We start from the raw sequence: 22,545 nt of genomic DNA, 5'->3' as shown, positions 1-22,545 counted from the left end.
TTATGCAAATTGCTCCTTCGCACCCTGAATACAGCTCAATTATTCACACCTAACCACCTGAAGGCACTAAAATTACTGGTAGCTAAGGAAAACAACGATCAGCCACGAGGTTTGGTAATCTTTTGTAGCCTTCTATCATTTGGATTATTTATTTGCTCTTCTTCTGATCATTTTTATTATCTTTGTTTTCTGGAGACCAGTTTTAAGCCAGAATTTCACTTTTTATTTTAACTTTTCAGCTTTTTTTTCATCATTTTTTTATCCTGACTTCTTTTGATTTATTGTATGCTTCAATGCAATGGAAGAAATAAAGAATTGGAGACCTATATTACGTCTTCCAACAGAACGTAACGTTTGATTGAATTTCTGGGAAAAAAAGATTTTCTGGATCAAGGCAGTGAATTGCCGCTTGAGACAATCAGACCAAACCTTAGGAATAGCTGGGTGGTCGCTAGCACTTACTAATGAACACCATGGAATTTTGAAAAAGCCACCACAAATGTTCTTTCAGCCCTGTTGAGTGTGGATGAAGAGAAGACAGGTGCTAGGCAAGGGTCATTCCTATCGATGGAGTCATGAAATGTGTGACTTTGGGGACGAACGTAGACCAGCGGATTGTGTACTCTGCCTAATGGCTGCTGTAGTAGAATCTTGGCAAAACTGTTTCCAAAGAGAGAAAAAAAATTGTACAAGGTTTGCTGCAAGATATGGTTGCCCTCACTCTCTGTTATAGGTTTGGAACCATTCCAAGATGCCATATAAGAAGACCAAGGAATTTGTTGGGGTTTAAGCTTCCCTGTAGGAGGAAGCAGGCCTAATTAGAATATTGCCTCCCATAATCCTTTGCAATGGCTTATGGTTATGAACTTTTTCTCACCGCTGTCTTAAAGTGTCCTTACATGGTAGCTCTTAAAAGCTGGCCCACTTGAACAGTTAGCTTTGCACAGTGGCAGAATCATAGCCCATGAGGTCAATCCGAGGCGTGATTATTGCTAATTGAAAACTTTACCCAATACCCCGCCATGATGACTTGAAATACAGTCAGCATTGGCAATTTTTGACAGGCTCTAAGGAGACTGAAAGATTGGTTTAATAAAAGTTTATGGCGCCCCATGTCTAGGGCGTGTCTTACGTGACTCCCGTTTCTTCCTGAGCTCTGTTGCACCATTCCTTCCGCAGGCTTTTTAGCATTTCCCTTTTACCTTTCTCTCCCACTGAATCCACTTGTTTCCGGCAGCACACTATTCTCACTCCATGCTACGAATTCCCATCCTTCGGCTCATTGGCCTAGCATTTGCCTTTATGCAAATTGCTCCTTCGCACCCTGAATCCAGCTCAATTATTCACACCTAACCACCTGAAGGCACTAAAAATTACTGGTAGCTAAGGAAAACAACGATCAGCCACGAGGTTTGGTAATCTTTTGTAGCCTTCTATCATTTGGATTATTTATTTGCTCTTCTTTTTTTTTTTTTAACTTGCTTTATTATTTCACCACAGCCTAAAGGAAAGGCTTCCCAGCGGGCGTGCCTTTGAATGTACCCGTCATGTCATACTTACCTGGCAGGGGAGCAATAGCCATGATCCCTAAGGTGGCTCTCCCAGAGTGAGGCTGGTTCATTGCACTCTGTACCAGTTGACCTCTGCGATTTCCTCAAATGTGGGAAACTCGACTGCATAATTTATGGTAGTGGGGGACTGCGTTCGCGCTTTCCCCTGTGTTTGCTTGTTTGACAAAAATAGAGAACTTCAACAATTCTAACGAAGGATAATTTCAGCCACGGCACCCGTCTTCTTTGGCTCTTACTTCCCGCATCAAGCAGGCAGCGACAATCATTTCCTAGGCTTGATCATTTTTATTATCTATGTTTCCTGGAGACCAGTTTTAAGCCAGAATTTCACTTTTTATTTTAACTTTTCAGCTTTTTTTTCATCATTTTTTTATCTTGACTTCTTTTGATTTATTGTATGCTTCAATGCAATGGAAGAAATAAAGAATTGGAGACCTATATTACGTCTTCCAACAGAACGTAACGTTTGATTGAATTTCTGGGAAAAGAAGATTTTCTGGATCAAGGCAGTGAATTGCCGCTTGAGACAATCAGACCAAACCTTAGGAATAGCTGGGTGGTCGCTAGCACTTACTAATGAACACCATGGAATTTTGAAAAAGCCACCACAAATGTTCTTTCAGCCCTGTTGAGTGTGGATGAAGAGAAGACAGGTGCTAGGCAAGGGTCATTCCTATCGATGGAGTCATGAAATGTGTGACTTTGGGGACGAACGTAGACCAGCGGATTGTGTACTCTGCCTAATGGCTGCTGTAGTAGAATCTTGGCAAAACTGTTTCCAAAGAGAGAAAAAAAATTGTACAAGGTTTGCTGCAAGATATGGTTGCCCTCACTCTCTGTTATAGGTTTGGAACCATTCCAAGATGCCATATAAGAAGACCAAGGAATTTGTTGGGGTTTAAGCTTCCCTGTAGGAGGAAGCAGGCCTAATTAGAATATTGCCTCCCATAATCCTTTGCAATGGCTTATGGTTATGAACTTTTTCTCACCGCTGTCTTAAAGTGTCCTTACATGGTAGCTCTTAAATGCTGGCCCACTTGAACAGATAGCTTTGCGCAGTGGCAGTATCGTAGCCCATGAGGTCAATCCGAGGCGTGATTATTGCTAATTGAAAACTTTACCCAATACCCCGCCATGATGACTTGAAATACAGTCAGCATTGGCAATTTTTGACAGGCTCTAAGGAGACTGAAAGATTGGTTTAATAAAAGTTTATGGCGCCCCATGTCTAGGGCGTGTCTTACGTGACTCCCGTTTCTTCCTGAGCTCTGTTGCACCATTCCTTCCGCTGGCTTCTTAGCATTTCCCTTTTACCTTTCTCTCCCACTGAATCCACTTGTTTCCGGAAGCACACTATTCTCACTCCATGCTACGAATTCCCATCCTTCGGCTCATTGGCCTAGCATTTGCCTTTATGCAAATTGCTCCTTCGCACCCTGAATCCAGCTCAATTATTCACACCTAACCACCTGAAGGCACTAAAATTACTGGTAGCTAAGGAAAACAACGATCAGCCACGAGGTTTGGTAATCTTTTGTAGCCTTCTATCATTTGGATTATTTATTTGCTCTTCTTTTTTTTTTTTTTTTTAACTTGCTTTATTATTTCACCACAGCCTAAAGGAAAGGCTTCCCAGCGGGCGTGCCTTTGAATTTACCCGTCATGTCATACTTACCTGGCAGGGGAGCAATAGCCATGATCCCTAAGGTGGCTCTCCCAGAGTGAGGCTGGTTCATTGCACTCCGTACCAGTTGACCTCTGCGATTTCCTCAAATGTGGGAAACTCGACTGCATAATTTATGGTAGTGGGGGACTGCGTTCGCGCTTTCCCCTGTGTTTGCTTGTTTGACAAAAATAGAGAACTTCACCAATTCTAACGAAGGATAATTTCAGCCACGGCACCCGTCTTCTTTGGCTCTTACTTCCCGCATCAAGCAGGCAGCGACAATCATTTCCTAGGCTTGATCATTTTTATTATCTATGTTTTCTGTAGACCAGTTTTAAGCCAGAATTTCACTTTTTATTTTAACTTTTCAGCTTTTTTTTCATCATTTTTTTATCTTGACTTCTTTTGATTTATTGTATGCTTCAATGCAATGGAAGAAATAAAGAATTGGAGACCTATATTACGTCTTCCAACAGAACGTAACGTTTGATTGAATTTCTGGGAAAAGAAGATTTTCTGGATCAAGGCAGTGAATTGCCGCTTGAGACAATCAGACCAAACCTTAGGAATAGCTGGGTGGTCGCTAGCACTTACTAATGAACACCATGGAATTTTGAAAAAGCCACCACAAATGTTCTTTCAGCCCTGTTGAGTGTGGATGAAGAGAAGACAGGTGCTAGGCAAGGGTCATTCCTATCGATGGAGTCATGAAATGTGTGACTTTGGGGACGAACGTAGACCAGCGGATTGTGTACTCTGCCTAATGGCTGCTGTAGTAGAATCTTGGCAAAACTGTTTCCAAAGAGAGAAAAAAAATTGTACAAGGTTTGCTGCAAGATATGGTTGCCCTCACTCTCTGTTATAGGTTTGGAACCATTCCAAGATGCCATATAAGAAGACCAAGGAATTTGTTGGGGTTTAAGCTTCCCTGTAGGAGGGAGCGGGCCTAATTAGAATATTGCCTCCCATAATCCTTTGCAATGGCTTATGGTTATGAACTTTTTCTCACCGCTGTCTTAAAGTGTCCTTACATGGTAGCTCTTAAAAGCTGGCCCACTTGAACAGTTAGCTTTGCGTAGTGGCAGTATCGTAGCCCATGAGGTCAATCCGAGGCGTGATTATTGCTAATTGAAAACTTTACCCAATACCCCGCCATGATGACTTGAAATACAGTCAGCATTGGCAATTTTTGACAGGCTCTAAGGAGACTGAAAGATTGGTTTAATAAAAGTTTATGGCGCCCCATGTCCAGGGCGTGTCTTACGTGACTCCCGTTTCTTCCTGAGCTCTGTTGCACCATTCCTTCCGCTGGCTTCTTAGCATTTCCCTTTTACCTTTCTCTCCCACTGAATCCACTTGTTTCCGGCAGCACACTATTCTCACTCCATGCTACGAATTCCCATCCTTCGGCTCATTGGCCTAGCATTTGCCTTTATGCAAATTGCTCCTTCGCACCCTGAATCCAGCTCAATTATTCACACCTAACCACCTGAAGGCACTAAAATTACTGGTAGCTAAGGAAAACAACGATCAGCCACGAGGTTTGGTAATCTTTTGTAGCCTTCTATCATTTGGATTATTTATTTGCTCTTCTTTTTTTTTTTTTTTTTAAACTTGCTTTATTATTTCACCACAGCCTAAAGGAAAGGCTTCCCAGCGGGCGTGCCTTTGAATTTACCCGTCATGTCATACTTACCTGGCAGGGGAGCAATAGCCATGATCCCTAAGGTGGCTCTCCCAGAGTGAGGCTGGTTCATTGCACTCCGTACCAGTTGACCTCTGCTATTTCCTCAAATGTGGGAAACTCGACTGCATAATTTATGGTATTGGGGTACTGCGTTCACGATTTCCCCTGTGTTTGCTTGTTTGACAAAAATAGAGAACTTCACCAATTCTGACGAAGGATAATTTCAGCCACAGCACCCGTCTTCTTTGGCTCTTACTTTCCGCATCAAGCAGGCAGCGACAATCATTTCCTAGGCTTGATCATTTTTATTATCTATGTTTTCTGGAGACCAGTTTTAAGCCAGAATTTCACTTTTTATTTTAAATTTTCAGCTTTTTTTTCATCATTTTTTTATCCTGACTTCTTTTGATTTATTGTATGCTTCAATGCAATGGAAGAAATAAAGAATTGGAGACCTATATTACATCTTCCAACAGAACGTAACGCTTGATTGAATTTCTGGGAAAAAAAGATTTTCTGGATCAAGGCAGTGAATTGCCGCTTGAGACAATCAGACCAAACCTTAGGAATAGCTGGGTGGTCGCTAGCACTTACTAATGAACACCATGGAATTTTGAAAAAGCCACCACAAATGTTCTTTCAGCCCTGTTGAGTGTGGATGAAGAGAAGACAGGTGCTAGGCAAGGGTCATTCCTATCGATGGAGTCATGAAATGTGTGACTTTGGGGACGAATGTAGACCAGCGGATTGTGTACTCTGCCTAATGGCTGCTGTAGTAGAATCTTGGCAAAACTGGTTCCAAAGAGAGAAAAAAAATTGTACAAGGTTTGCTGCAAGATATGGTTGCCCTCACTCTCTGTTATAGGTTTGGAACCATTCCAAGATGCCATATAAGAAGACCGAGGAATTTGTTGGGGTTTAAGCTTCCCTGTAGGAGGAAGCGGGCCTAATTAGAATATTGCCTCCCATAATCCTTTGCAATGGCTTATGGTCATGAACTTTTTCTCACCGCTGTCTTAAAGTGTCCTTACGTGGTAGCTCTTAAAAGCAGGCCCACTTGAACAGCTAGCTTTGCGCAGTGGCAGTATCGTAGCCCATGAGGTCAATCCGAGGCGTGATTATTGCTAATTGAAAACTTTACCCAATACCCCGCCATGATGACTTGAAATACAGTCAGCATTGGCAATTTTTGACAGGCTCTAAGGAGACTGAAAGATTGGTTTAATAAAAGTTTATGGCGCCCCATGTCTAGGGCGTGTCTTACGTGACTCCCGTTTCTTCCTGAGCTCTGTTGCACCATTCCTTCCGCTGGCTTCTTAGCATTTCCCTTTTACCTTTCTCTCCCACTGAATTCACTTGTTTCCGGCAGCACACTATTCTCACTACATGCTACGAATTCCCATCCTTCGGCTCATTGGCCTAGCATTTGCCTTTATGCAAATTGCTCCTTCGCACCCTGAATCCAGCTCAATTATTCACACCTAACCACCTGAAGGCACTAAAATTACTGGTAGCTAAGGAAAACAACGATCAGCCACGAGGTTTGGTAATCTTTTGTAGCCTTCTATCATTTGGATTATTTATTTGCTCTTCTTTTTTTTTTTTTTTTTACTTGCTTTATTATTTCACCACAGCCTAAAGGAAAGGCTTCCCAGCGGGCGTGCCTTTGAATGTAACCGTCATGTCATACTTACCTGGCAGGGGAGCAATAGCCATGATCCCTAAGGTGGCTCTCCCAGAGTGAGGCTGGTTCATTGCACTCCGTACCAGTTGTCCTCTGCGATTTCCTCAAATGTGGGAAAATCGACTGCATAATTTATGGTAGTGGGGGACTGCGTTCGCGCTTTCCCCTGTGTTTGCTTGTTTGACAAAAATAGAGAACTTCACCAATTCTGACGAAGGATAATTTCAGCCACGGCACCGGTCTTCTTTGGCTCTTACTTTCCGCATCAAGCAGGCAGCGACAATCATTTCCTAGGCTTGATCATTTTTATTATCTTTGTTTTCTGGAGACCAGTTTTAAGCCAGAATTTCACTTTTTATTTTAACTTTTCAGCTTTTTTTCATCATTTTTTTATCCTGACTTCTTTTGATTTATTGTATGCTTCAATGCAATGGAAGAAATAAAGAATTGGAGACCTATATTACGTCTTCCAACAGAACGTAACGTTTGATTGAATTTCTGGGAAAAAAAGATTTTCTGGATCAAGGCAGTGAATTGCCGCTTGAGACAATAAGACCAAACCTTAGGAATAGCTGGGTGATCGCTAGCACTTACTAATGAACACCATGGAATTTTGAAAAAGCCACCACAAATGTTCTTTCAGCCCTGTTGAGTGTGGATGAAGAGAAGACAGGTGCTAGGCAAGGGTCATTCCTATCGATGGAGTCATGAAATGTGTGACTTTGGGGACGAACGTAGACCAGCGGATTGTGTACTCTGCCTAATGGCTGCTGTAGTAGAATCTTGGCAAAACTGTTTCCAAAGAGAGAAAAAAAATTGTACAAGGTTTGCTGCAAGATATGGTTGCCCTCACTCTCTGTTATAGGTTTGGAACCATTCCAAGATGCCATATAAGAAGACCAAGGAATTTGTTGGGGTTTAAGCTTCCCTGTAGGAGGAAGCGGGCCTAATTAGAATATTGCCTCCCATAATCCTTTGCAATGGCTTATGGTCATGAACTTTTTCTCACCGCTGTCTTAAAGTGTCCTTACATGGTAGCTCTTAAAAGCTGGCCCACTTGAACAGTTAGCTTTGCGCAGTGGCAGTATCGTAGCCCATGAGGTCAATCCGAGGCGTGATTATTGCTAATTGAAAACTTTACCCAATACCCCGCCATGATGACTTGAAATACAGTCAGCATTGGCAATTTTTGACAGGCTCTAAGGAGACTGAAAGATTGGTTTAATAAAAGTTTATGGCGCCCCATGTCTAGGGCGTGTCTTACGTGACTCCCGTTTCTTCCTGAGCTCTGTTGCACCATTCCTTCCGCTGGCTTCTTAGCATTTCCCTTTTACCTTTCTCTCCCACTGAATCCATTTGTTTCCGGCAGCACACTATTCTCACTCCATGCTACGAATTCCCATCCTTCGGCTCATTGGCCTAGCATTTGCCTTTATGCAAATTGCTCCTTCGCACCCTGAATCCAGCTCAATTATTCACACCTAACCACCTGAAGGCACTAAAATTACTGGTAGCTAAGGAAAAAAACGATCAGCCACGAGGTTTGGTAATCTTTTGTAGCCTTCTATCATTTGGATTATTTATTTGCTCTTCTTTTTTTTTTTTAAACTTGCTTTATTATTTCACCACAGCCTAAAGGAAAGGCTTCCCAGCGGGCGTGCCTTTGAATGTACCCGTCATGTCATACTTACCTGGCAGGGGAGCAGTAGCCATGATCCCTAAGGTGGCTCTCCCAGAGTGAGGCTGGTTCATTGCACTCCGTACCAGTTGACCTCTGCGTTTTCCTCAAATGTGGGAAACTCGACTGCATAATTTATGGTAGTGGTAGACTGCGTTCGCGCTTTCCCCTGTGTTTGCTTGTTTGACAAAAATAGAGAACTTCACCAATTCTGACGAAGGATAATTTCAGCCACGGCACCCGTCTTCTTCGGCTCTTACTTCCCGCATCAAGCAGGCAGCGACAATCGTTTCCTAGGCTTGATCATTTTTATTATCTATGTTTTCTGGAGACCAGTTTTAAGCCAGAATTTCACTTTTTATTTTAACTTTTCAGCTTTTTTTTCATCATTTTTTTATCCTGACTTCTTTTGATTTATTGTATGCTTCAATGCAATGGAAGAAATAAAGAATTGGAGACCTATATTACGTCTTCCAACAGAACGTAACGTTTGATTGAATTTCTGGGAAAAGAAGATTTTCTGGATCAAGGCAGTGAATTGCCGCTTGAGACAATCAGACCAAACCTTAGGAATAGCTGGGTGGTCGCTAGCACTTACTAATGAACACCATGGAATTTTGAAAAAGCCACCACAAATGTTCTTTCAGCCCTGTTGAGTGTGGATGAAGAGAAGACAGGTGCTAGGCAAGGGTCATTCCTATCGATGGAGTCATGAAATGTGTGACTTTGGGGACGAACGTAGACCAGCGGATTGTGTACTCTGTCTAATGGCTGCTGTAGTAGAATCTTGGCAAAACTGTTTCCAAAGAGAGAAAAAAAATTGTACAAGGTTTGCTGCAAGATATGGTTGCCCTCACTCTCTGTTATAGGTTTGGAACCATTCCAAGATGCCATATAAAAAGACCAAGGAATTTGTTGGGGTTTAAGCTTCCCTGTAGGAGGAAGCGGGCCTAATTAGAATATTGCCTCCCATAATCCTTTGCAATGGCTTATGGTTATGAACCTTTTCTTACCGCTGTCTTAAAGTGTCCTTACATGGTAGCTCTTAAAAGCTGGCCCACTTGAACAGTTAGCTTTGCGCAGTGGCAGAATCATAGCCCATGAGGTCAATCCGAGGCGTGATTATTGCTAATTGAAAACTTTACCCAATACCCCGCCATGATGACTTGAAATACAGTCAGCATTGGCAATTTTTGACAGGCTCTAAGGAGACTGAAAGATTGGTTTAATAAAAGTTTATGGCGCCCCATGTCTAGGGCGTGTCTTACGTGACTCCCGTTTCTTCCTGAGCTCTGTTGCACCATTCCTTCCGCAGGCTTCTTAGCATTTCCCTTTTACCTTTCTCTCCCACTGAATCCACTTGTTTCCGGCAGCACACTATTCTCACTCCATGCTACGAATTCCCATCCTTCGGCTCATTGGCCTAGCATTTGCCTTTATGCAAATTGCTCCTTCGCACCCTGAATCCAGCTCAATTATTCACACCTAACCACCTGAAGGCACTAAAATTACTGGTAGCTAAGGAAAAAAACGATCAGCCACGAGGTTTGGTAATCTTTTGTAGCCTTCTATCATTTGGATTATTTATTTGCTCTTCTTTTTTTTTTTTAAACTTGCTTTATTATTTCACCACAGCCTAAAGGAAAGGCTTCCCAGCGGGCGTGCCTTTGAATGTACCCGTCATGTCATACTTACCTGGCAGGGGAGCAGTAGCCATGATCCCTAAGGTGGCTCTCCCAGAGTGAGGCTGGTTCATTGCACTCTGTACCAGTTGACCTCTGCGATTTCCTCAAATGTGGGAAACTCGACTGCATAATTTATGGTAGTGGGGGACTGCGTTCGCGCTTTCCCCTGTGTTTGCTTGTTTGACAAAAATAGAGAACTTCAACAATTCTAACGAAGGATAATTTCAGCCACGGCACCAGTCTTCTTTGGCTCTTACTTCCCGCATCAAGCAGGCAGCGACAATCATTTCCTAGGCTTGATCATTTTTATTATCTATGTTTCCTGGAGACCAGTTTTAAGCCAGAATTTCACTTTTTATTTTAACTTTTCAGCTTTTTTTTCATCATTTTTTTTATCTTGACTTCTTTTGATTTATTGTATGCTTCAATGCAATGGAAGAAATAAAGAATTGGAGACCTATATTACGTCTTCCAACAGAACGTAACGTTTGATTGAATTTCTGGGAAAAGAAGATTTTCTGGATCAAGGCAGTGAATTGCCGCTTGAGACAATCAGACCAAACCTTAGGAATAGCTGGGTGGTCGCTAGCACTTACTAATGAACACCATGGAATTTTGAAAAAGCCACCACAAATGTTCTTTCAGCCCTGTTGAGTGTGGATGAAGAGAAGACAGGTGCTAGGCAAGGGTCATTCCTATCGATGGAGTCATGAAATGTGTGACTTTGGGGACGAACGTAGACCAGCGGATTGTGTACTCTGCCTAATGGCTGCTGTAGTAGAATCTTGGCAAAACTGTTTCCAAAGAGAGAAAAAAAATTGTACAAGGTTTGCTGCAAGATATGGTTGCCCTCACTCTCTGTTATAGGTTTGGAACCATTCCAAGATGCCATATAAGAAGACCAAGGAATTTGTTGGGGTTTAAGCTTCCCTGTAGGAGGAAGCGGGCCTAATTAGAATATTGCCTCCCATAATCCTTTGCAATGGCTTATGGTCATGAACTTTTTCTCACCGCTGTCTTAAAGTGTCCTTACATGGTAGCTCTTAAAAGCTGGCCCACTTGAACAGTTAGCTTTGCGCAGTGGCAGTGTCGTAGCCCATGAGGTCAATCCGAGGCGTGATTATTGCTAATTGAAAACTTTACCCAATACCCCGCCATGATGACTTGAAATACAGTCAGCATTGGCAATTTTTGACAGGCTCTAAGGAGACTGAAAGATTGGTTTAATAAAAGTTTATGGCGCCCCATGTCCAGGGCGTGTCTTACGTGACTCCCGTTTTTTCCTGAGCTCTGTTGCACCATTCCTTCCGCTGGCTTCTTAGCATTTCCCTTTTACCTTTCTCTCCCACTGAATCCACTTGTTTCCGGCAGCACACTATTCTCACTCCATGCTACGAATTCCCATCCTTCGGCTCATTGGCCTAGCATTTGCCTTTATGCAAATTGCTCCTTCGCACCCTGAATCCAGCTCAATTATTCACACCTAACCACCTGAAGGCACTAAAATTACTGGTAGCTAAGGAAAACAACGATCAGCCACGAGGTTTGGTAATCTTTTGTAGCCTTCTATCATTTGGATTATTTATTTGCTCTTCTTCTGATCATTTTTATTATCTTTGTTTTCTGGAGACCAGTTTTAAGCCAGAATTTCACTTTTTATTTTAACTTTTCAGCTTTTTTTTCATCATTTTTTTATCCTGACTTCTTTTGATTTATTGTATGCTTCAATGCAATGGAAGAAATAAAGAATTGGAGACCTATATTACGTCTTCCAACAGAACGTAACGTTTGATTGAATTTCTGGGAAAAAAAGATTTTCTGGATCAAGGCAGTGAATTGCCGCTTGAGACAATCAGACCAAACCTTAGGAATAGCTGGGTGGTCGCTAGCACTTACTAATGAACACCATGGAATTTTGAAAAAGCCACCACAAATGTTCTTTCAGCCCTGTTGAGTGTGGATGAAGAGAAGACAGGTGCTAGGCAAGGGTCATTCCTATCGATGGAGTCATGAAATGTGTGACTTTGGGGACGAACGTAGACCAACGGATTGTGTACTCTGCCTAATGGCTGCTGTAGTAGAATCTTGGCAAAACTGTTTCCAAAGAGAGAAAAAAAATTGTACAAGGTTTGCTGCAAGATATGGTTGCCCTCACTCTCTGTTATAGGTTTGGAACCATTCCAAGATGCCATATAAGAAGACCAAGGAATTTGTTGGGGTTTAAGCTTCCCTGTAGGAGGAAGCGGGCCTAATTAGAATATTGCCTCCCATAATCCTTTGCAATGGCTTATGGTCATGAACTTTTTCTCACCGCTGTCTTAAAGTGTCCTTACATGGTAGCTCTTAAAAGCTGGCCCACTTGAACAGTTAGCTTTGCGCAGTGGCAGTATCGTAGCCCATGAGGTCAATCCGAGGCGTGATTATTGCTAATTGAAAACTTTACCCAATACCCCGCCATGATGACTTGAAATACAGTCAGCATTGGCAATTTTTGACAGGCTCTAAGGAGACTGAAAGATTGGTTTAATAAAAGTTTATGGCGCCCCATGTCTAGGGCGTGTCTTACGTGACTCCCGTTTCTTCCTGAGCTCTGTTGCACCATTCCTTCCGCTGGCTTCTTAGCATTTCCCTTTTACATTTCTCTCCCACTGAATCCATTTGTTTCCGGCAGCACATTATTCTCACTCCATGCTACGAATTCCCATCCTTCGGCTCATTGGCCTAGCATTTGCCTTTATGCAAATTGCTCCTTCGCACCCTGAATCCAGCTCAATTATTCACACCTAACCACCTGAAGGCACTAAAATTACTGGTAGCTAAGGAAAACAACGATCAGCCACGAGGTTTGGTAATCTTTTGTAGCCTTCTATCATTTGGATTATTTATTTGCTTTTTTTTTTTTTTAACTTGCTTTATTATTTCACCACAGCCTAAAGGAAAGGCTTCCCAGCAGGCGTGCCTTTGAATGTACCCGTCATGTCATACTTACCTGGCAGGGGAGCAATAGCCATGATCCCTAAGGTGGCTCTCCCAGAGTTAGGCTGGTTCATTGCACTCCGTACCAGTTGACCTCTGCGTTTTCCTCAAATGTGGGAAACTCGACTGCATAATTTATGGTAGTGGTAGACTGCGTTCGCGCTTTCCCCTGTGTTTGCTTGTTTGACAAAAATAGAGAACTTCACCAATTCTGACGAAGGATAATTTCAGGCACGGCACCCGTCTTCTTCGGCTCTTACTTCCCGCATCAAGCAGGCAGCGACAATCGTTTCCTAGGCTTGATCATTTTTATTATCTATGTTTTCTGGAGACCAGTTTTAAGCCAGAATTTCACTTTTTATTTTAACTTTTCAGCTTTTTTTTCATCATTTTTTTATCCTGACTTCTTTTGATTTATTGTATGCTTCAATGCAATGGAAGAAATAAAGAATTGGAGACCTATATTACGTCTTCCAACAGAACGTAACGTTTGATTGAATTTCTGGGAAAAGAAGATTTTCTGGATCAAGGCAGTGAATTGCCGCTTGAGACAATCAGACCAAACCTTAGGAATAGCTGGGTGGTCGCTAGCACTTACTAATGAACACCATGGAATTTTGAAAAAGCCACCACAAATGTTCTTTCAGCCCTGTTGAGTGTGGATGAAGAGAAGACAGGTGCTAGGCAAGGGTCATTCCTATCGATGGAGTCATGAAATGTGTGACTTTGGGGACGAACGTAGACCAGCGGATTGTGTACTCTGCCTAATGGCTGCTGTAGTAGAATCTTGGCAAAACTGTTTCCAAAGAGAGAAAAAAAATTGTACAAGGTTTGCTGCAATATATGGTTGCCCTCACTCTCTGTTATATGTTTGGAACCATTCCAAGATTCCATATAAGAAGACCAAGGAATTTGTTGGGGTTTAAGCTTCCCTGTAGGAGGAAGCGGGCCTAATTAGAATATTGCCTCCCATAATCCTTTGCAATGGCTTATGGTTATGAACTTTTTCTCACCGCTGTCTTAAAGTGTCCTTACATGGTAGTTCTTAAAAGCTGGCCCACTTGAACAGTTAGCTTTGCGCAGTGGCAGTATCGTAGCCCATGAGGTCAATCCGAGGCGTGATTATTGCTAATTGAAAACTTTACCCAATACCCCGCCATGATGACTTGAAATACAGTCAGCATTGGCAATTTTTGACAGGCTCTAAGGAGACTGAAAGATTGGTTTAATAAAAGTTTATGGCGCCCCATGTCTAGGGCGTGTCTTACGTGACTCCCGTTTCTTCCTGAGCTCTGTTGCACCATTCCTTCCGCTGGCTTCTTAGCATTTCCCTTTTACCTTTCTCTCCCACTGAATCCACTTGTTTCCGGCAGCACACTATTCTCACTCCATGCTGCGAATTCCCATCCTTCGGCTCATTGGCCGAGCATTTGCCTTTATGCAAATTGCACCTTCGCACCCTGAATCCAGCTCAATTATTCACACCTAACCACCTGAAGGCACTAAAATTACTGGTAGCTAAGGAAAACAACGATCAGCCACGAGGTTTGGTAATCTTTTGTAGCCTTCTATCATTTGGATTATTTATTTGCTTTTTTTTTTTTTTAACTTGCTTTATTATTTCACCACAGCCTAAAGGAAAGGCTTCCCAGCGGGCGTGCCTTTGAATGTACCTGTCATGTCATACTTACCTGGCAGGGGAGCAATAGCCATGATCCCTAAGGTGGCTATTGTCTTCTTTGGCTCTTACTTCCCGCATCAAGCAGGCAGCGACAATCATTTCCTAGGCTTGATCATTTTTATTATCTATGTTTTCTGGAGACCAGTTTTAAGCCAGAATTTCACTTTTTATTTTAACTTTTCAGCTTTTTTTTCATCATTTTTTTATCCTGACTTCTTTTGATTTATTGTATGCGTCAATGCAATGGAAGAAATAAAGAATTGGAGACCTATATTACGTCTTCCAACAGAACGTAACGCTTGATTGAATTTCTGGGAAAAAAAGATTTTCTGGATCAAGGCAGTGAATTGCCGCTTGAGACAATCAGACCAAACCTTAGGAATAGCTGGGTGGTCGCTAGCACTTACTAATGAACACCATGGAATTTTGAAAAAGCCACCACAAATGTTCTTTCAGCCCTGTTGAGTGTGGATGAAGAGAAGACAGGTGCTAGGCAAGGGTCATTCCTATCGATGGAGTCATGAAATGTGTGACTTTGGGGACGAACGTAGACCAGCGGATTGTGTACTCTGCCTAATGGCTGCTGTAGTAGAATCTTGGCAAAACTGTTTCCAAAGAGAGAAAAAAAATTGTACAAGGTTTGCTGCAAGATATGGTTGCCCTCACTCTCTGTTATAGGTTTGGAACCATTCCAAGATGCCATATAAAAAGACCAAGGAATTTGTTGGGGTTTAAGCTTCCCTGTAGGAGGAAGCGGGCCTAATTAGAATATTGCCTCCCATAATCCTTTGCAATGGCTTATGGTTATGAACTTTTTCTCACCGCTGTCTTAAAGTGTCCTTACATGGTAGCTCTTAAAAGCTGGCCCACTTGAACAGTTAGCTTTGCGCAGTGGCAGAATCATAGCCCATGAGGTCAATCCGAGGCGTGATTATTGCTAATTGAAAACTTTACCCAATACCCCGCCATGATGACTTGAAATACAGTCAGCATTGGCAATTTTTGACAGGCTCTAAGGAGACTGAAAGATTGGTTTAATAAAAGTTTATGGCGCCCCATGTCTAGGGCGTGTCTTACGTGACTCCCGTTTCTTCCTGAGCTCTGTTGCACCATTCCTTCCGCAGGCTTCTTAGCATTTCCCTTTTACCTTTCTCTCCCACTGAATCCACTTGTTTCCGGCAGCACACTATTCTCACTCCATGCTACGAATTCCCATCCTTCGGCTCATTGGCCTAGCATTTGCCTTTATGCAAATTGCTCCTTCGCACCCTGAATCCAGCTCAATTATTCACACCTAACCACCTGAAGGCACTAAAAATTACTGGTAGCTAAGGAAAACAACGATCAGCCACGAGGTTTGGTAATCTTTTGTAGCCTTCTATCATTTGGATTATTTATTTGCTCTTCTTTTTTTTTTTTTTAACTTGCTTTATTATTTCACCACAGCCTAAAGGAAAGGCTTCCCAGCGGGCGTGCCTTTGAATGTACCCGTCATGTCATACTTACCTGGCAGGGGAGCAATAGCCATGATCCCTAAGGTGGCTCTCCCAGAGTGAGGCTGGTTCATTGCACTCTCTACCAGTTGACCTCTGCGATTTCCTCAAATGTGGGAAACTCGACTGCATAATTTATGGTAGTGGGGGACTGCGTTCGCGCTTTCCCCTGTGTTTGCTTGTTTGACAAAAATAGAGAACTTCAACAATTCTAACGAAGGATAATTTCAGCCACGGCACCCGTCTTCTTTGGCTCTTACTTCCCGCATCAAGCAGGCAGCGACAATCATTTCCTAGGCTTGATCATTTTTATTATCTATGTTTCCTGGAGACCAGTTTTAAGCCAGAATTTCACTTTTTATTTTAACTTTTCAGCTTTTTTTTCATCATTTTTTTTATCTTGACTTCTTTTGATTTATTGTATGCTTCAATGCAATGGAAGAAATAAAGAATTGGAGACCTATATTACGTCTTCCAACAGAACGTAACGTTTGATTGAATTTCTGGGAAAAGAAGATTTTCTGGATCAAGGCAGTGAATTGCCGCTTGAGACAATCAGACCAAACCTTAGGAATAGCTGGGTGGTCGCTAGCACTTACTAATGAACACCATGGAATTTTGAAAAAGCCACCACAAATGTTCTTTCAGCCCTGTTGAGTGTGGATGAAGAGAAGACAGGTGCTAGGCAAGGGTCATTCCTATCGATGGAGTCATGAAATGTGTGACTTTGGGGACGAACGTAGACCAGCGGATTGTGTACTCTGCCTAATGGCTGCTGTAGTAGAATCTTGGCAAAACTGTTTCCAAAGAGAGAAAAAAAATTGTACAAGGTTTGCTGCAAGATATGGTTGCCCTCACTCTCTGTTATAGGTTTGGAACCATTCCAAGATGCCATATAAGAAGACCAAGGAATTTGTTGGGGTTTAAGCTTCCCTGTAGGAGGAAGCGGGCCTAATTAGAATATTGCCTCCCATAATCCTTTGCAATGGCTTATGGTCATGAACTTTTTCTCACCGCTGTCTTAAAGTGTCCTTACATGGTAGCTCTTAAAAGCTGGCCCACTTGAACAGTTAGCTTTGCGCAGTGGCAGTATCGTAGCCCATGAGGTCAATCCGAGGCGTGATTATTGCTAATTGAAAACTTTACCCAATACCCCGCCATGATGACTTGAAATACAGTCAGCATTGGCAATTTTTGACAGGCTCTAAGGAGACTGAAAGATTGGTTTAATAAAAGTTTATGGCGCCCCATGTCTAGGGCGTGTCTTACGTGACTCCCGTTTCTTCCTGAGCTCTGTTGCACCATTCCTTCCGCTGGCTTCTTAGCATTTCCCTTTTACCTTTCTCTCCCACTGAATCCATTTGTTTCCGGCAGCACACTATTCTCACTCCATGCTACGAATTCCCATCCTTCGGCTCATTGGCCTAGCATTTGCCTTTATGCAAATTGCTCCTTCGCACCCTGAATCCAGCTCAATTATTCACACCTAACCACCTGAAGGCACTAAAATTACTGGTAGCTAAGGAAAACAACGATCAGCCACGAGGTTTGGTAATCTTTTGTAGCCTTCTATCATTTGGATTATTTATTTGCTTTTTTTTTTTTTTAACTTGCTTTATTATTTCACCACAGCCTAAAGGAAAGGCTTCCCAGCAGGCGTGCCTTTGAATGTACCCGTCATGTCATACTTACCTGGCAGGGGAGCAATAGCCATGATCCCTAAGGTGGCTCTCCCAGAGTTAGGCTGGTTCATTGCACTCCGTACCAGTTGACCTCTGCGTTTTCCTCAAATGTGGGAAACTCGACTGCATAATTTATGGTAGTGGTAGACTGCGTTCGCGCTTTCCCCTGTGTTTGCTTGTTTGACAAAAATAGAGAACTTCACCAATTCTGACGAAGGATAATTTCAGCCACGGCACCCGTCTTCTTCGGCTCTTACTTCCCGCATCAAGCAGGCAGCGACAATCGTTTCCTAGGCTTGATCATTTTTATTATCTATGTTTTCTGGAGACCAGTTTTAAGCCAGAATTTCACTTTTTATTTTAACTTTTCAGCTTTTTTTTCATCATTTTTTTATCCTGACTTCTTTTGATTTATTGTATGCTTCAATGCAATGGAAGAAATAAAGAATTGGAGACCTATATTACGTCTTCCAACAGAACGTAACGTTTGATTGAATTTCTGGGAAAAGAAGATTTTCTGGATCAAGGCAGTGAATTGCCGCTTGAGACAATCAGACCAAACCTTAGGAATAGCTGGGTGGTCGCTAGCACTTACTAATGAACACCATGGAATTTTGAAAAAGCCACCACAAATGTTCTTTCAGCCCTGTTGAGTGTGGATGAAGAGAAGACAGGTGCTAGGCAAGGGTCATTCCTATCGATGGAGTCATGAAATGTGTGACTTTGGGGACGAACGTAGACCAGCGGATTGTGTACTCTGCCTAATGGCTGCTGTAGTAGAATCTTGGCAAAACTGTTTCCAAAGAGAGAAAAAAAATTGTACAAGGTTTGCTGCAATATATGGTTGCCCTCACTCTCTGTTATATGTTTGGAACCATTCCAAGATGCCATATAAGAAGACCAAGGAATTTGTTGGGGTTTAAGCTTCCCTGTAGGAGGAAGCGGGCCTAATTAGAATATTGCCTCCCATAATCCTTTGCAATGGCTTATGGTTATGAACTTTTTCTCACCGCTGTCTTAAAGTGTCCTTACATGGTAGCTCTTAAAAGCTGGCCCACTTGAACAGTTAGCTTTGCGCAGTGGCAGTATCGTAGCCCATGAGGTCAATCCGAGGCGTGATTATTGCTAATTGAAAACTTTACCCAATACCCCGCCATGATGACTTGAAATACAGTCAGCATTGGCAATTTTTGACAGGCTCTAAGGAGACTGAAAGATTGGTTTAATAAAAGTTTATGGCGCCCCATGTCTAGGGCGTGTCTTACGTGACTCCCGTTTCTTCCTGAGCTCTGTTGCACCATTCCTTCCGCTGGCTTCTTAGCATTTCCCTTTTACCTTTCTCTCCCACTGAATCCACTTGTTTCCGGCAGCACACTATTCTCACTCCATGCTGCGAATTCCCATCCTTCGGCTCATTGGCCGAGCATTTGCCTTTATGCAAATTGCACCTTCGCACCCTGAATCCAGCTCAATTATTCACACCTAACCACCTGAAGGCACTAAAATTACTGGTAGCTAAGGAAAACAACGATCAGCCACGAGGTTTGGTAATCTTTTGTAGCCTTCTATCATTTGGATTATTTATTTGCTCTTCTTTTTTTTTTTTTAACTTGCTTTATTATTTCACCACAGCCTAAAGGAAAGGCTTCCCAGCGGGCGTGCCTTTGAATGTACCTGTCATGTCATACTTACCTGGCAGGGGAGCAATAGCCATGATCCCTAAGGTGGCTATTGTCTTCTTTGGCTCTTACTTCCCGCATCAAGCAGGCAGCGACAATCATTTCCTAGGCTTGATCATTTTTATTATCTATGTTTTCTGGAGACCAGTTTTAAGCCAGAATTTCACTTTTTATTTTAACTTTTCAGCTTTTTTTTCATCATTTTTTTATCCTGACTTCTTTTGATTTATTGTATGCGTCAATGCAATGGAAGAAATAAAGAATTGGAGACCTATATTACGTCTTCCAACAGAACGTAACGCTTGATTGAATTTCTGGGAAAAAAAGATTTTCTGGATCAAGGCAGTGAATTGCCGCTTGAGACAATCAGACCAAACCTTAGGAATAGCTGGGTGGTCGCTAGCACTTACTAATGAACACCATGGAATTTTGAAAAAGCCACCACAAATGTTCTTTCAGCCCTGTTGAGTGTGGATGAAGAGAAGACAGGTGCTAGGCAAGGGTCATTCCTATCGATGGAGTCATGAAATGTGTGACTTTGGGGACGAACGTAGACCAGCGGATTGTGTACTCTGCCTAATGGCTGCTGTAGTAGAATCTTGGCAAAACTGTTTCCAAAGAGAGAAAAAAAATTGTACAAGGTTTGCTGCAAGATATGGTTGCCCTCACTCTCTGTTATAGGTTTGGAACCATTCCAAGATGCCATATAAGAAGACCAAGGAATTTGTTGGGGTTTAAGCTTCCCTGTAGGAGGAAGCGGGCCTAATTAGAATATTGCCTCCCATAATCCTTTGCAATGGCTTATGGTCATGAACTTTTTCTCACCGCTGTCTTAAAGTGTCCTTACATGGTAGCTCTTAAAAGCTGGCCCACTTGAACAGTTAGCTTTGCGCAGTGGCAGTATCGTAGCCCATGAGGTCAATCCGAGGCGTGATTATTGCTAATTGAAAACTTTACCCAATACCCCGCCATGATGACTTGAAATACAGTCAGCATTGGCAATTTTTGACAGGCTCTAAGGAGACTGAAAGATTGGTTTAATAAAAGTTTATGGCGCCCCATGTCTAGGGCGTGTCTTACGTGACTCCCGTTTCTTCCTGAGCTCTGTTGCACCATTCCTTCCGCTGGCTTCTTAGCATTTCCCTTTTACCTTTCTCTCCCACTGAATCCATTTGTTTCCGGCAGCACACTATTCTCACTCCATGCTACGAATTCCCATCCTTCGGCTCATTGGCCTAGCATTTGCCTTTATGCAAATTGCTCCTTCGCACCCTGAATCCAGCTCAATTATTCACACCTAACCACCTGAAGGCACTAAAATTACTGGTAGCTAAGGAAAACAACGATCAGCCACGAGGTTTGGTAATCTTTTGTAGCCTTCTATCATTTGGATTATTTATTTGCTTTTTTTTTTTTTTAACTTGCTTTATTATTTCACCACAGCCTAAAGGAAAGGCTTCCCAGCAGGCGTGCCTTTGAATGTACCCGTCATGTCATACTTACCTGGCAGGGGAGCAATAGCCATGATCCCTAAGGTGGCTCTCCCAGAGTTAGGCTGGTTCATTGCACTCCGTACCAGTTGACCTCTGCGTTTTCCTCAAATGTGGGAAACTCGACTGCATAATTTATGGTAGTGGTAGACTGCGTTCGCGCTTTCCCCTGTGTTTGCTTGTTTGACAAAAATAGAGAACTTCACCAATTCTGACGAAGGATAATTTCAGCCACGGCACCCGTCTTCTTCGGCTCTTACTTCCCGCATCAAGCAGGCAGCGACAATCGTTTCCTAGGCTTGATCATTTTTATTATCTATGTTTTCTGGAGACCAGTTTTAAGCCAGAATTTCACTTTTTATTTTAACTTTTCAGCTTTTTTTTCATCATTTTTTTATCCTGACTTCTTTTGATTTATTGTATGCTTCAATGCAATGGAAGAAATAAAGAATTGGAGACCTATATTACGTCTTCCAACAGAACGTAACGTTTGATTGAATTTCTGGGAAAAGAAGATTTTCTGGATCAAGGCAGTGAATTGCCGCTTGAGACAATCAGACCAAACCTTAGGAATAGCTGGGTGGTCGCTAGCACTTACTAATGAACACCATGGAATTTTGAAAAAGCCACCACAAATGTTCTTTCAGCCCTGTTGAGTGTGGATGAAGAGAAGACAGGTGCTAGGCAAGGGTCATTCCTATCGATGGAGTCATGAAATGTGTGACTTTGGGGACGAACGTAGACCAGCGGATTGTGTACTCTGCCTAATGGCTGCTGTAGTAGAATCTTGGCAAAACTGTTTCCAAAGAGAGAAAAAAAATTGTACAAGGTTTGCTGCAATATATGGTTGCCCTCACTCTCTGTTATATGTTTGGAACCATTCCAAGATGCCATATAAGAAGACCAAGGAATTTGTTGGGGTTTAAGCTTCCCTGTAGGAGGAAGCGGGCCTAATTAGAATATTGCCTCCCATAATCCTTTGCAATGGCTTATGGTTATGAACTTTTTCTCACCGCTGTCTTAAAGTGTCCTTACATGGTAGCTCTTAAAAGCTGGCCCACTTGAACAGTTAGCTTTGCGCAGTGGCAGTATCGTAGCCCATGAGGTCAATCCGAGGCGTGATTATTGCTAATTGAAAACTTTACCCAATACCCCGCCATGATGACTTGAAATACAGTCAGCATTGGCAATTTTTGACAGGCTCTAAGGAGACTGAAAGATTGGTTTAATAAAAGTTTATGGCGCCCCATGTCTAGGGCGTGTCTTACGTGACTCCCGTTTCTTCCTGAGCTCTGTTGCACCATTCCTTCCGCTGGCTTCTTAGCATTTCCCTTTTACCTTTCTCTCCCACTGAATCCACTTGTTTCCGGCAGCACACTATTCTCACTCCATGCTGCGAATTCCCATCCTTCGGCTCATTGGCCGAGCATTTGCCTTTATGCAAATTGCACCTTCGCACCCTGAATCCAGCTCAATTATTCACACCTAACCACCTGAAGGCACTAAAATTACTGGTAGCTAAGGAAAACAACGATCAGCCACGAGGTTTGGTAATCTTTTGTAGCCTTCTATC

General features: G+C 42.5%; 24 non-coding genes across 24 annotated transcripts; all 24 read left to right on the top strand.

Annotated features, from left to right (window-relative positions):
• Nucleotides 1–935: 935 nt before the first annotated feature.
• On the top strand, nucleotides 936–1,076 carry LOC134593685 (U4 spliceosomal RNA). Its single transcript, XR_010090129.1, has one exon. It is a non-coding gene; the product is annotated as a U4 spliceosomal RNA (small nuclear RNA).
• Nucleotides 1,077–1,552: 476 nt separating this feature from the next.
• LOC134590201 (U1 spliceosomal RNA) lies at nucleotides 1,553–1,719 on the top strand. Its single transcript, XR_010087159.1, has one exon. It is a non-coding gene; the product is annotated as a U1 spliceosomal RNA (small nuclear RNA).
• An 899-nt stretch (nucleotides 1,720–2,618) lies between these two features.
• On the top strand, nucleotides 2,619–2,759 carry LOC134592052 (U4 spliceosomal RNA). Its single transcript, XR_010088734.1, has one exon. It is a non-coding gene; the product is annotated as a U4 spliceosomal RNA (small nuclear RNA).
• Nucleotides 2,760–3,238: 479 nt separating this feature from the next.
• LOC134589661 (U1 spliceosomal RNA) lies at nucleotides 3,239–3,405 on the top strand. The gene has a single exon (XR_010086702.1). It is a non-coding gene; the product is annotated as a U1 spliceosomal RNA (small nuclear RNA).
• An 899-nt stretch (nucleotides 3,406–4,304) lies between these two features.
• LOC134593458 (U4 spliceosomal RNA) lies at nucleotides 4,305–4,445 on the top strand. The gene has a single exon (XR_010089937.1). It is a non-coding gene; the product is annotated as a U4 spliceosomal RNA (small nuclear RNA).
• A 480-nt stretch (nucleotides 4,446–4,925) lies between these two features.
• Nucleotides 4,926–5,092, top strand: LOC134591577 (U1 spliceosomal RNA). The gene has a single exon (XR_010088337.1). It is a non-coding gene; the product is annotated as a U1 spliceosomal RNA (small nuclear RNA).
• An 899-nt stretch (nucleotides 5,093–5,991) lies between these two features.
• On the top strand, nucleotides 5,992–6,132 carry LOC134592051 (U4 spliceosomal RNA). The gene has a single exon (XR_010088733.1). It is a non-coding gene; the product is annotated as a U4 spliceosomal RNA (small nuclear RNA).
• A 478-nt stretch (nucleotides 6,133–6,610) lies between these two features.
• Nucleotides 6,611–6,777, top strand: LOC134590341 (U1 spliceosomal RNA). The gene has a single exon (XR_010087279.1). It is a non-coding gene; the product is annotated as a U1 spliceosomal RNA (small nuclear RNA).
• An 898-nt stretch (nucleotides 6,778–7,675) lies between these two features.
• LOC134592050 (U4 spliceosomal RNA) lies at nucleotides 7,676–7,816 on the top strand. The gene has a single exon (XR_010088732.1). It is a non-coding gene; the product is annotated as a U4 spliceosomal RNA (small nuclear RNA).
• A 475-nt stretch (nucleotides 7,817–8,291) lies between these two features.
• LOC134591549 (U1 spliceosomal RNA) lies at nucleotides 8,292–8,458 on the top strand. Its single transcript, XR_010088314.1, has one exon. It is a non-coding gene; the product is annotated as a U1 spliceosomal RNA (small nuclear RNA).
• An 899-nt stretch (nucleotides 8,459–9,357) lies between these two features.
• On the top strand, nucleotides 9,358–9,498 carry LOC134593166 (U4 spliceosomal RNA). The gene has a single exon (XR_010089687.1). It is a non-coding gene; the product is annotated as a U4 spliceosomal RNA (small nuclear RNA).
• A 475-nt stretch (nucleotides 9,499–9,973) lies between these two features.
• On the top strand, nucleotides 9,974–10,140 carry LOC134590191 (U1 spliceosomal RNA). Its single transcript, XR_010087151.1, has one exon. It is a non-coding gene; the product is annotated as a U1 spliceosomal RNA (small nuclear RNA).
• A 900-nt stretch (nucleotides 10,141–11,040) lies between these two features.
• Nucleotides 11,041–11,181, top strand: LOC134593437 (U4 spliceosomal RNA). Its single transcript, XR_010089920.1, has one exon. It is a non-coding gene; the product is annotated as a U4 spliceosomal RNA (small nuclear RNA).
• A 1,159-nt stretch (nucleotides 11,182–12,340) lies between these two features.
• LOC134592049 (U4 spliceosomal RNA) lies at nucleotides 12,341–12,481 on the top strand. The gene has a single exon (XR_010088731.1). It is a non-coding gene; the product is annotated as a U4 spliceosomal RNA (small nuclear RNA).
• A 471-nt stretch (nucleotides 12,482–12,952) lies between these two features.
• Nucleotides 12,953–13,119, top strand: LOC134591570 (U1 spliceosomal RNA). Its single transcript, XR_010088332.1, has one exon. It is a non-coding gene; the product is annotated as a U1 spliceosomal RNA (small nuclear RNA).
• An 899-nt stretch (nucleotides 13,120–14,018) lies between these two features.
• LOC134592048 (U4 spliceosomal RNA) lies at nucleotides 14,019–14,159 on the top strand. The gene has a single exon (XR_010088730.1). It is a non-coding gene; the product is annotated as a U4 spliceosomal RNA (small nuclear RNA).
• Nucleotides 14,160–15,508: 1,349 nt separating this feature from the next.
• LOC134593165 (U4 spliceosomal RNA) lies at nucleotides 15,509–15,649 on the top strand. Its single transcript, XR_010089686.1, has one exon. It is a non-coding gene; the product is annotated as a U4 spliceosomal RNA (small nuclear RNA).
• Nucleotides 15,650–16,126: 477 nt separating this feature from the next.
• On the top strand, nucleotides 16,127–16,293 carry LOC134591262 (U1 spliceosomal RNA). The gene has a single exon (XR_010088065.1). It is a non-coding gene; the product is annotated as a U1 spliceosomal RNA (small nuclear RNA).
• Nucleotides 16,294–17,193: 900 nt separating this feature from the next.
• LOC134592047 (U4 spliceosomal RNA) lies at nucleotides 17,194–17,334 on the top strand. The gene has a single exon (XR_010088729.1). It is a non-coding gene; the product is annotated as a U4 spliceosomal RNA (small nuclear RNA).
• A 471-nt stretch (nucleotides 17,335–17,805) lies between these two features.
• On the top strand, nucleotides 17,806–17,972 carry LOC134591569 (U1 spliceosomal RNA). The gene has a single exon (XR_010088331.1). It is a non-coding gene; the product is annotated as a U1 spliceosomal RNA (small nuclear RNA).
• Nucleotides 17,973–18,871: 899 nt separating this feature from the next.
• LOC134592046 (U4 spliceosomal RNA) lies at nucleotides 18,872–19,012 on the top strand. The gene has a single exon (XR_010088728.1). It is a non-coding gene; the product is annotated as a U4 spliceosomal RNA (small nuclear RNA).
• Nucleotides 19,013–20,365: 1,353 nt separating this feature from the next.
• LOC134592045 (U4 spliceosomal RNA) lies at nucleotides 20,366–20,506 on the top strand. Its single transcript, XR_010088727.1, has one exon. It is a non-coding gene; the product is annotated as a U4 spliceosomal RNA (small nuclear RNA).
• A 471-nt stretch (nucleotides 20,507–20,977) lies between these two features.
• Nucleotides 20,978–21,144, top strand: LOC134591568 (U1 spliceosomal RNA). Its single transcript, XR_010088330.1, has one exon. It is a non-coding gene; the product is annotated as a U1 spliceosomal RNA (small nuclear RNA).
• An 899-nt stretch (nucleotides 21,145–22,043) lies between these two features.
• On the top strand, nucleotides 22,044–22,184 carry LOC134592042 (U4 spliceosomal RNA). The gene has a single exon (XR_010088726.1). It is a non-coding gene; the product is annotated as a U4 spliceosomal RNA (small nuclear RNA).
• Nucleotides 22,185–22,545: the final 361 nt, after the last annotated feature.

The sequence above is a fragment of the Pelobates fuscus genome, chromosome 2 (genome assembly GCF_036172605.1).
Source record: "Pelobates fuscus isolate aPelFus1 chromosome 2, aPelFus1.pri, whole genome shotgun sequence".
Taxonomy (NCBI): domain Eukaryota; kingdom Metazoa; phylum Chordata; class Amphibia; order Anura; family Pelobatidae; genus Pelobates; species Pelobates fuscus.
The sequence above is the reverse complement of the archived record's forward strand: the minus strand, read 5'-3'. Positions and strand labels throughout refer to the sequence as shown.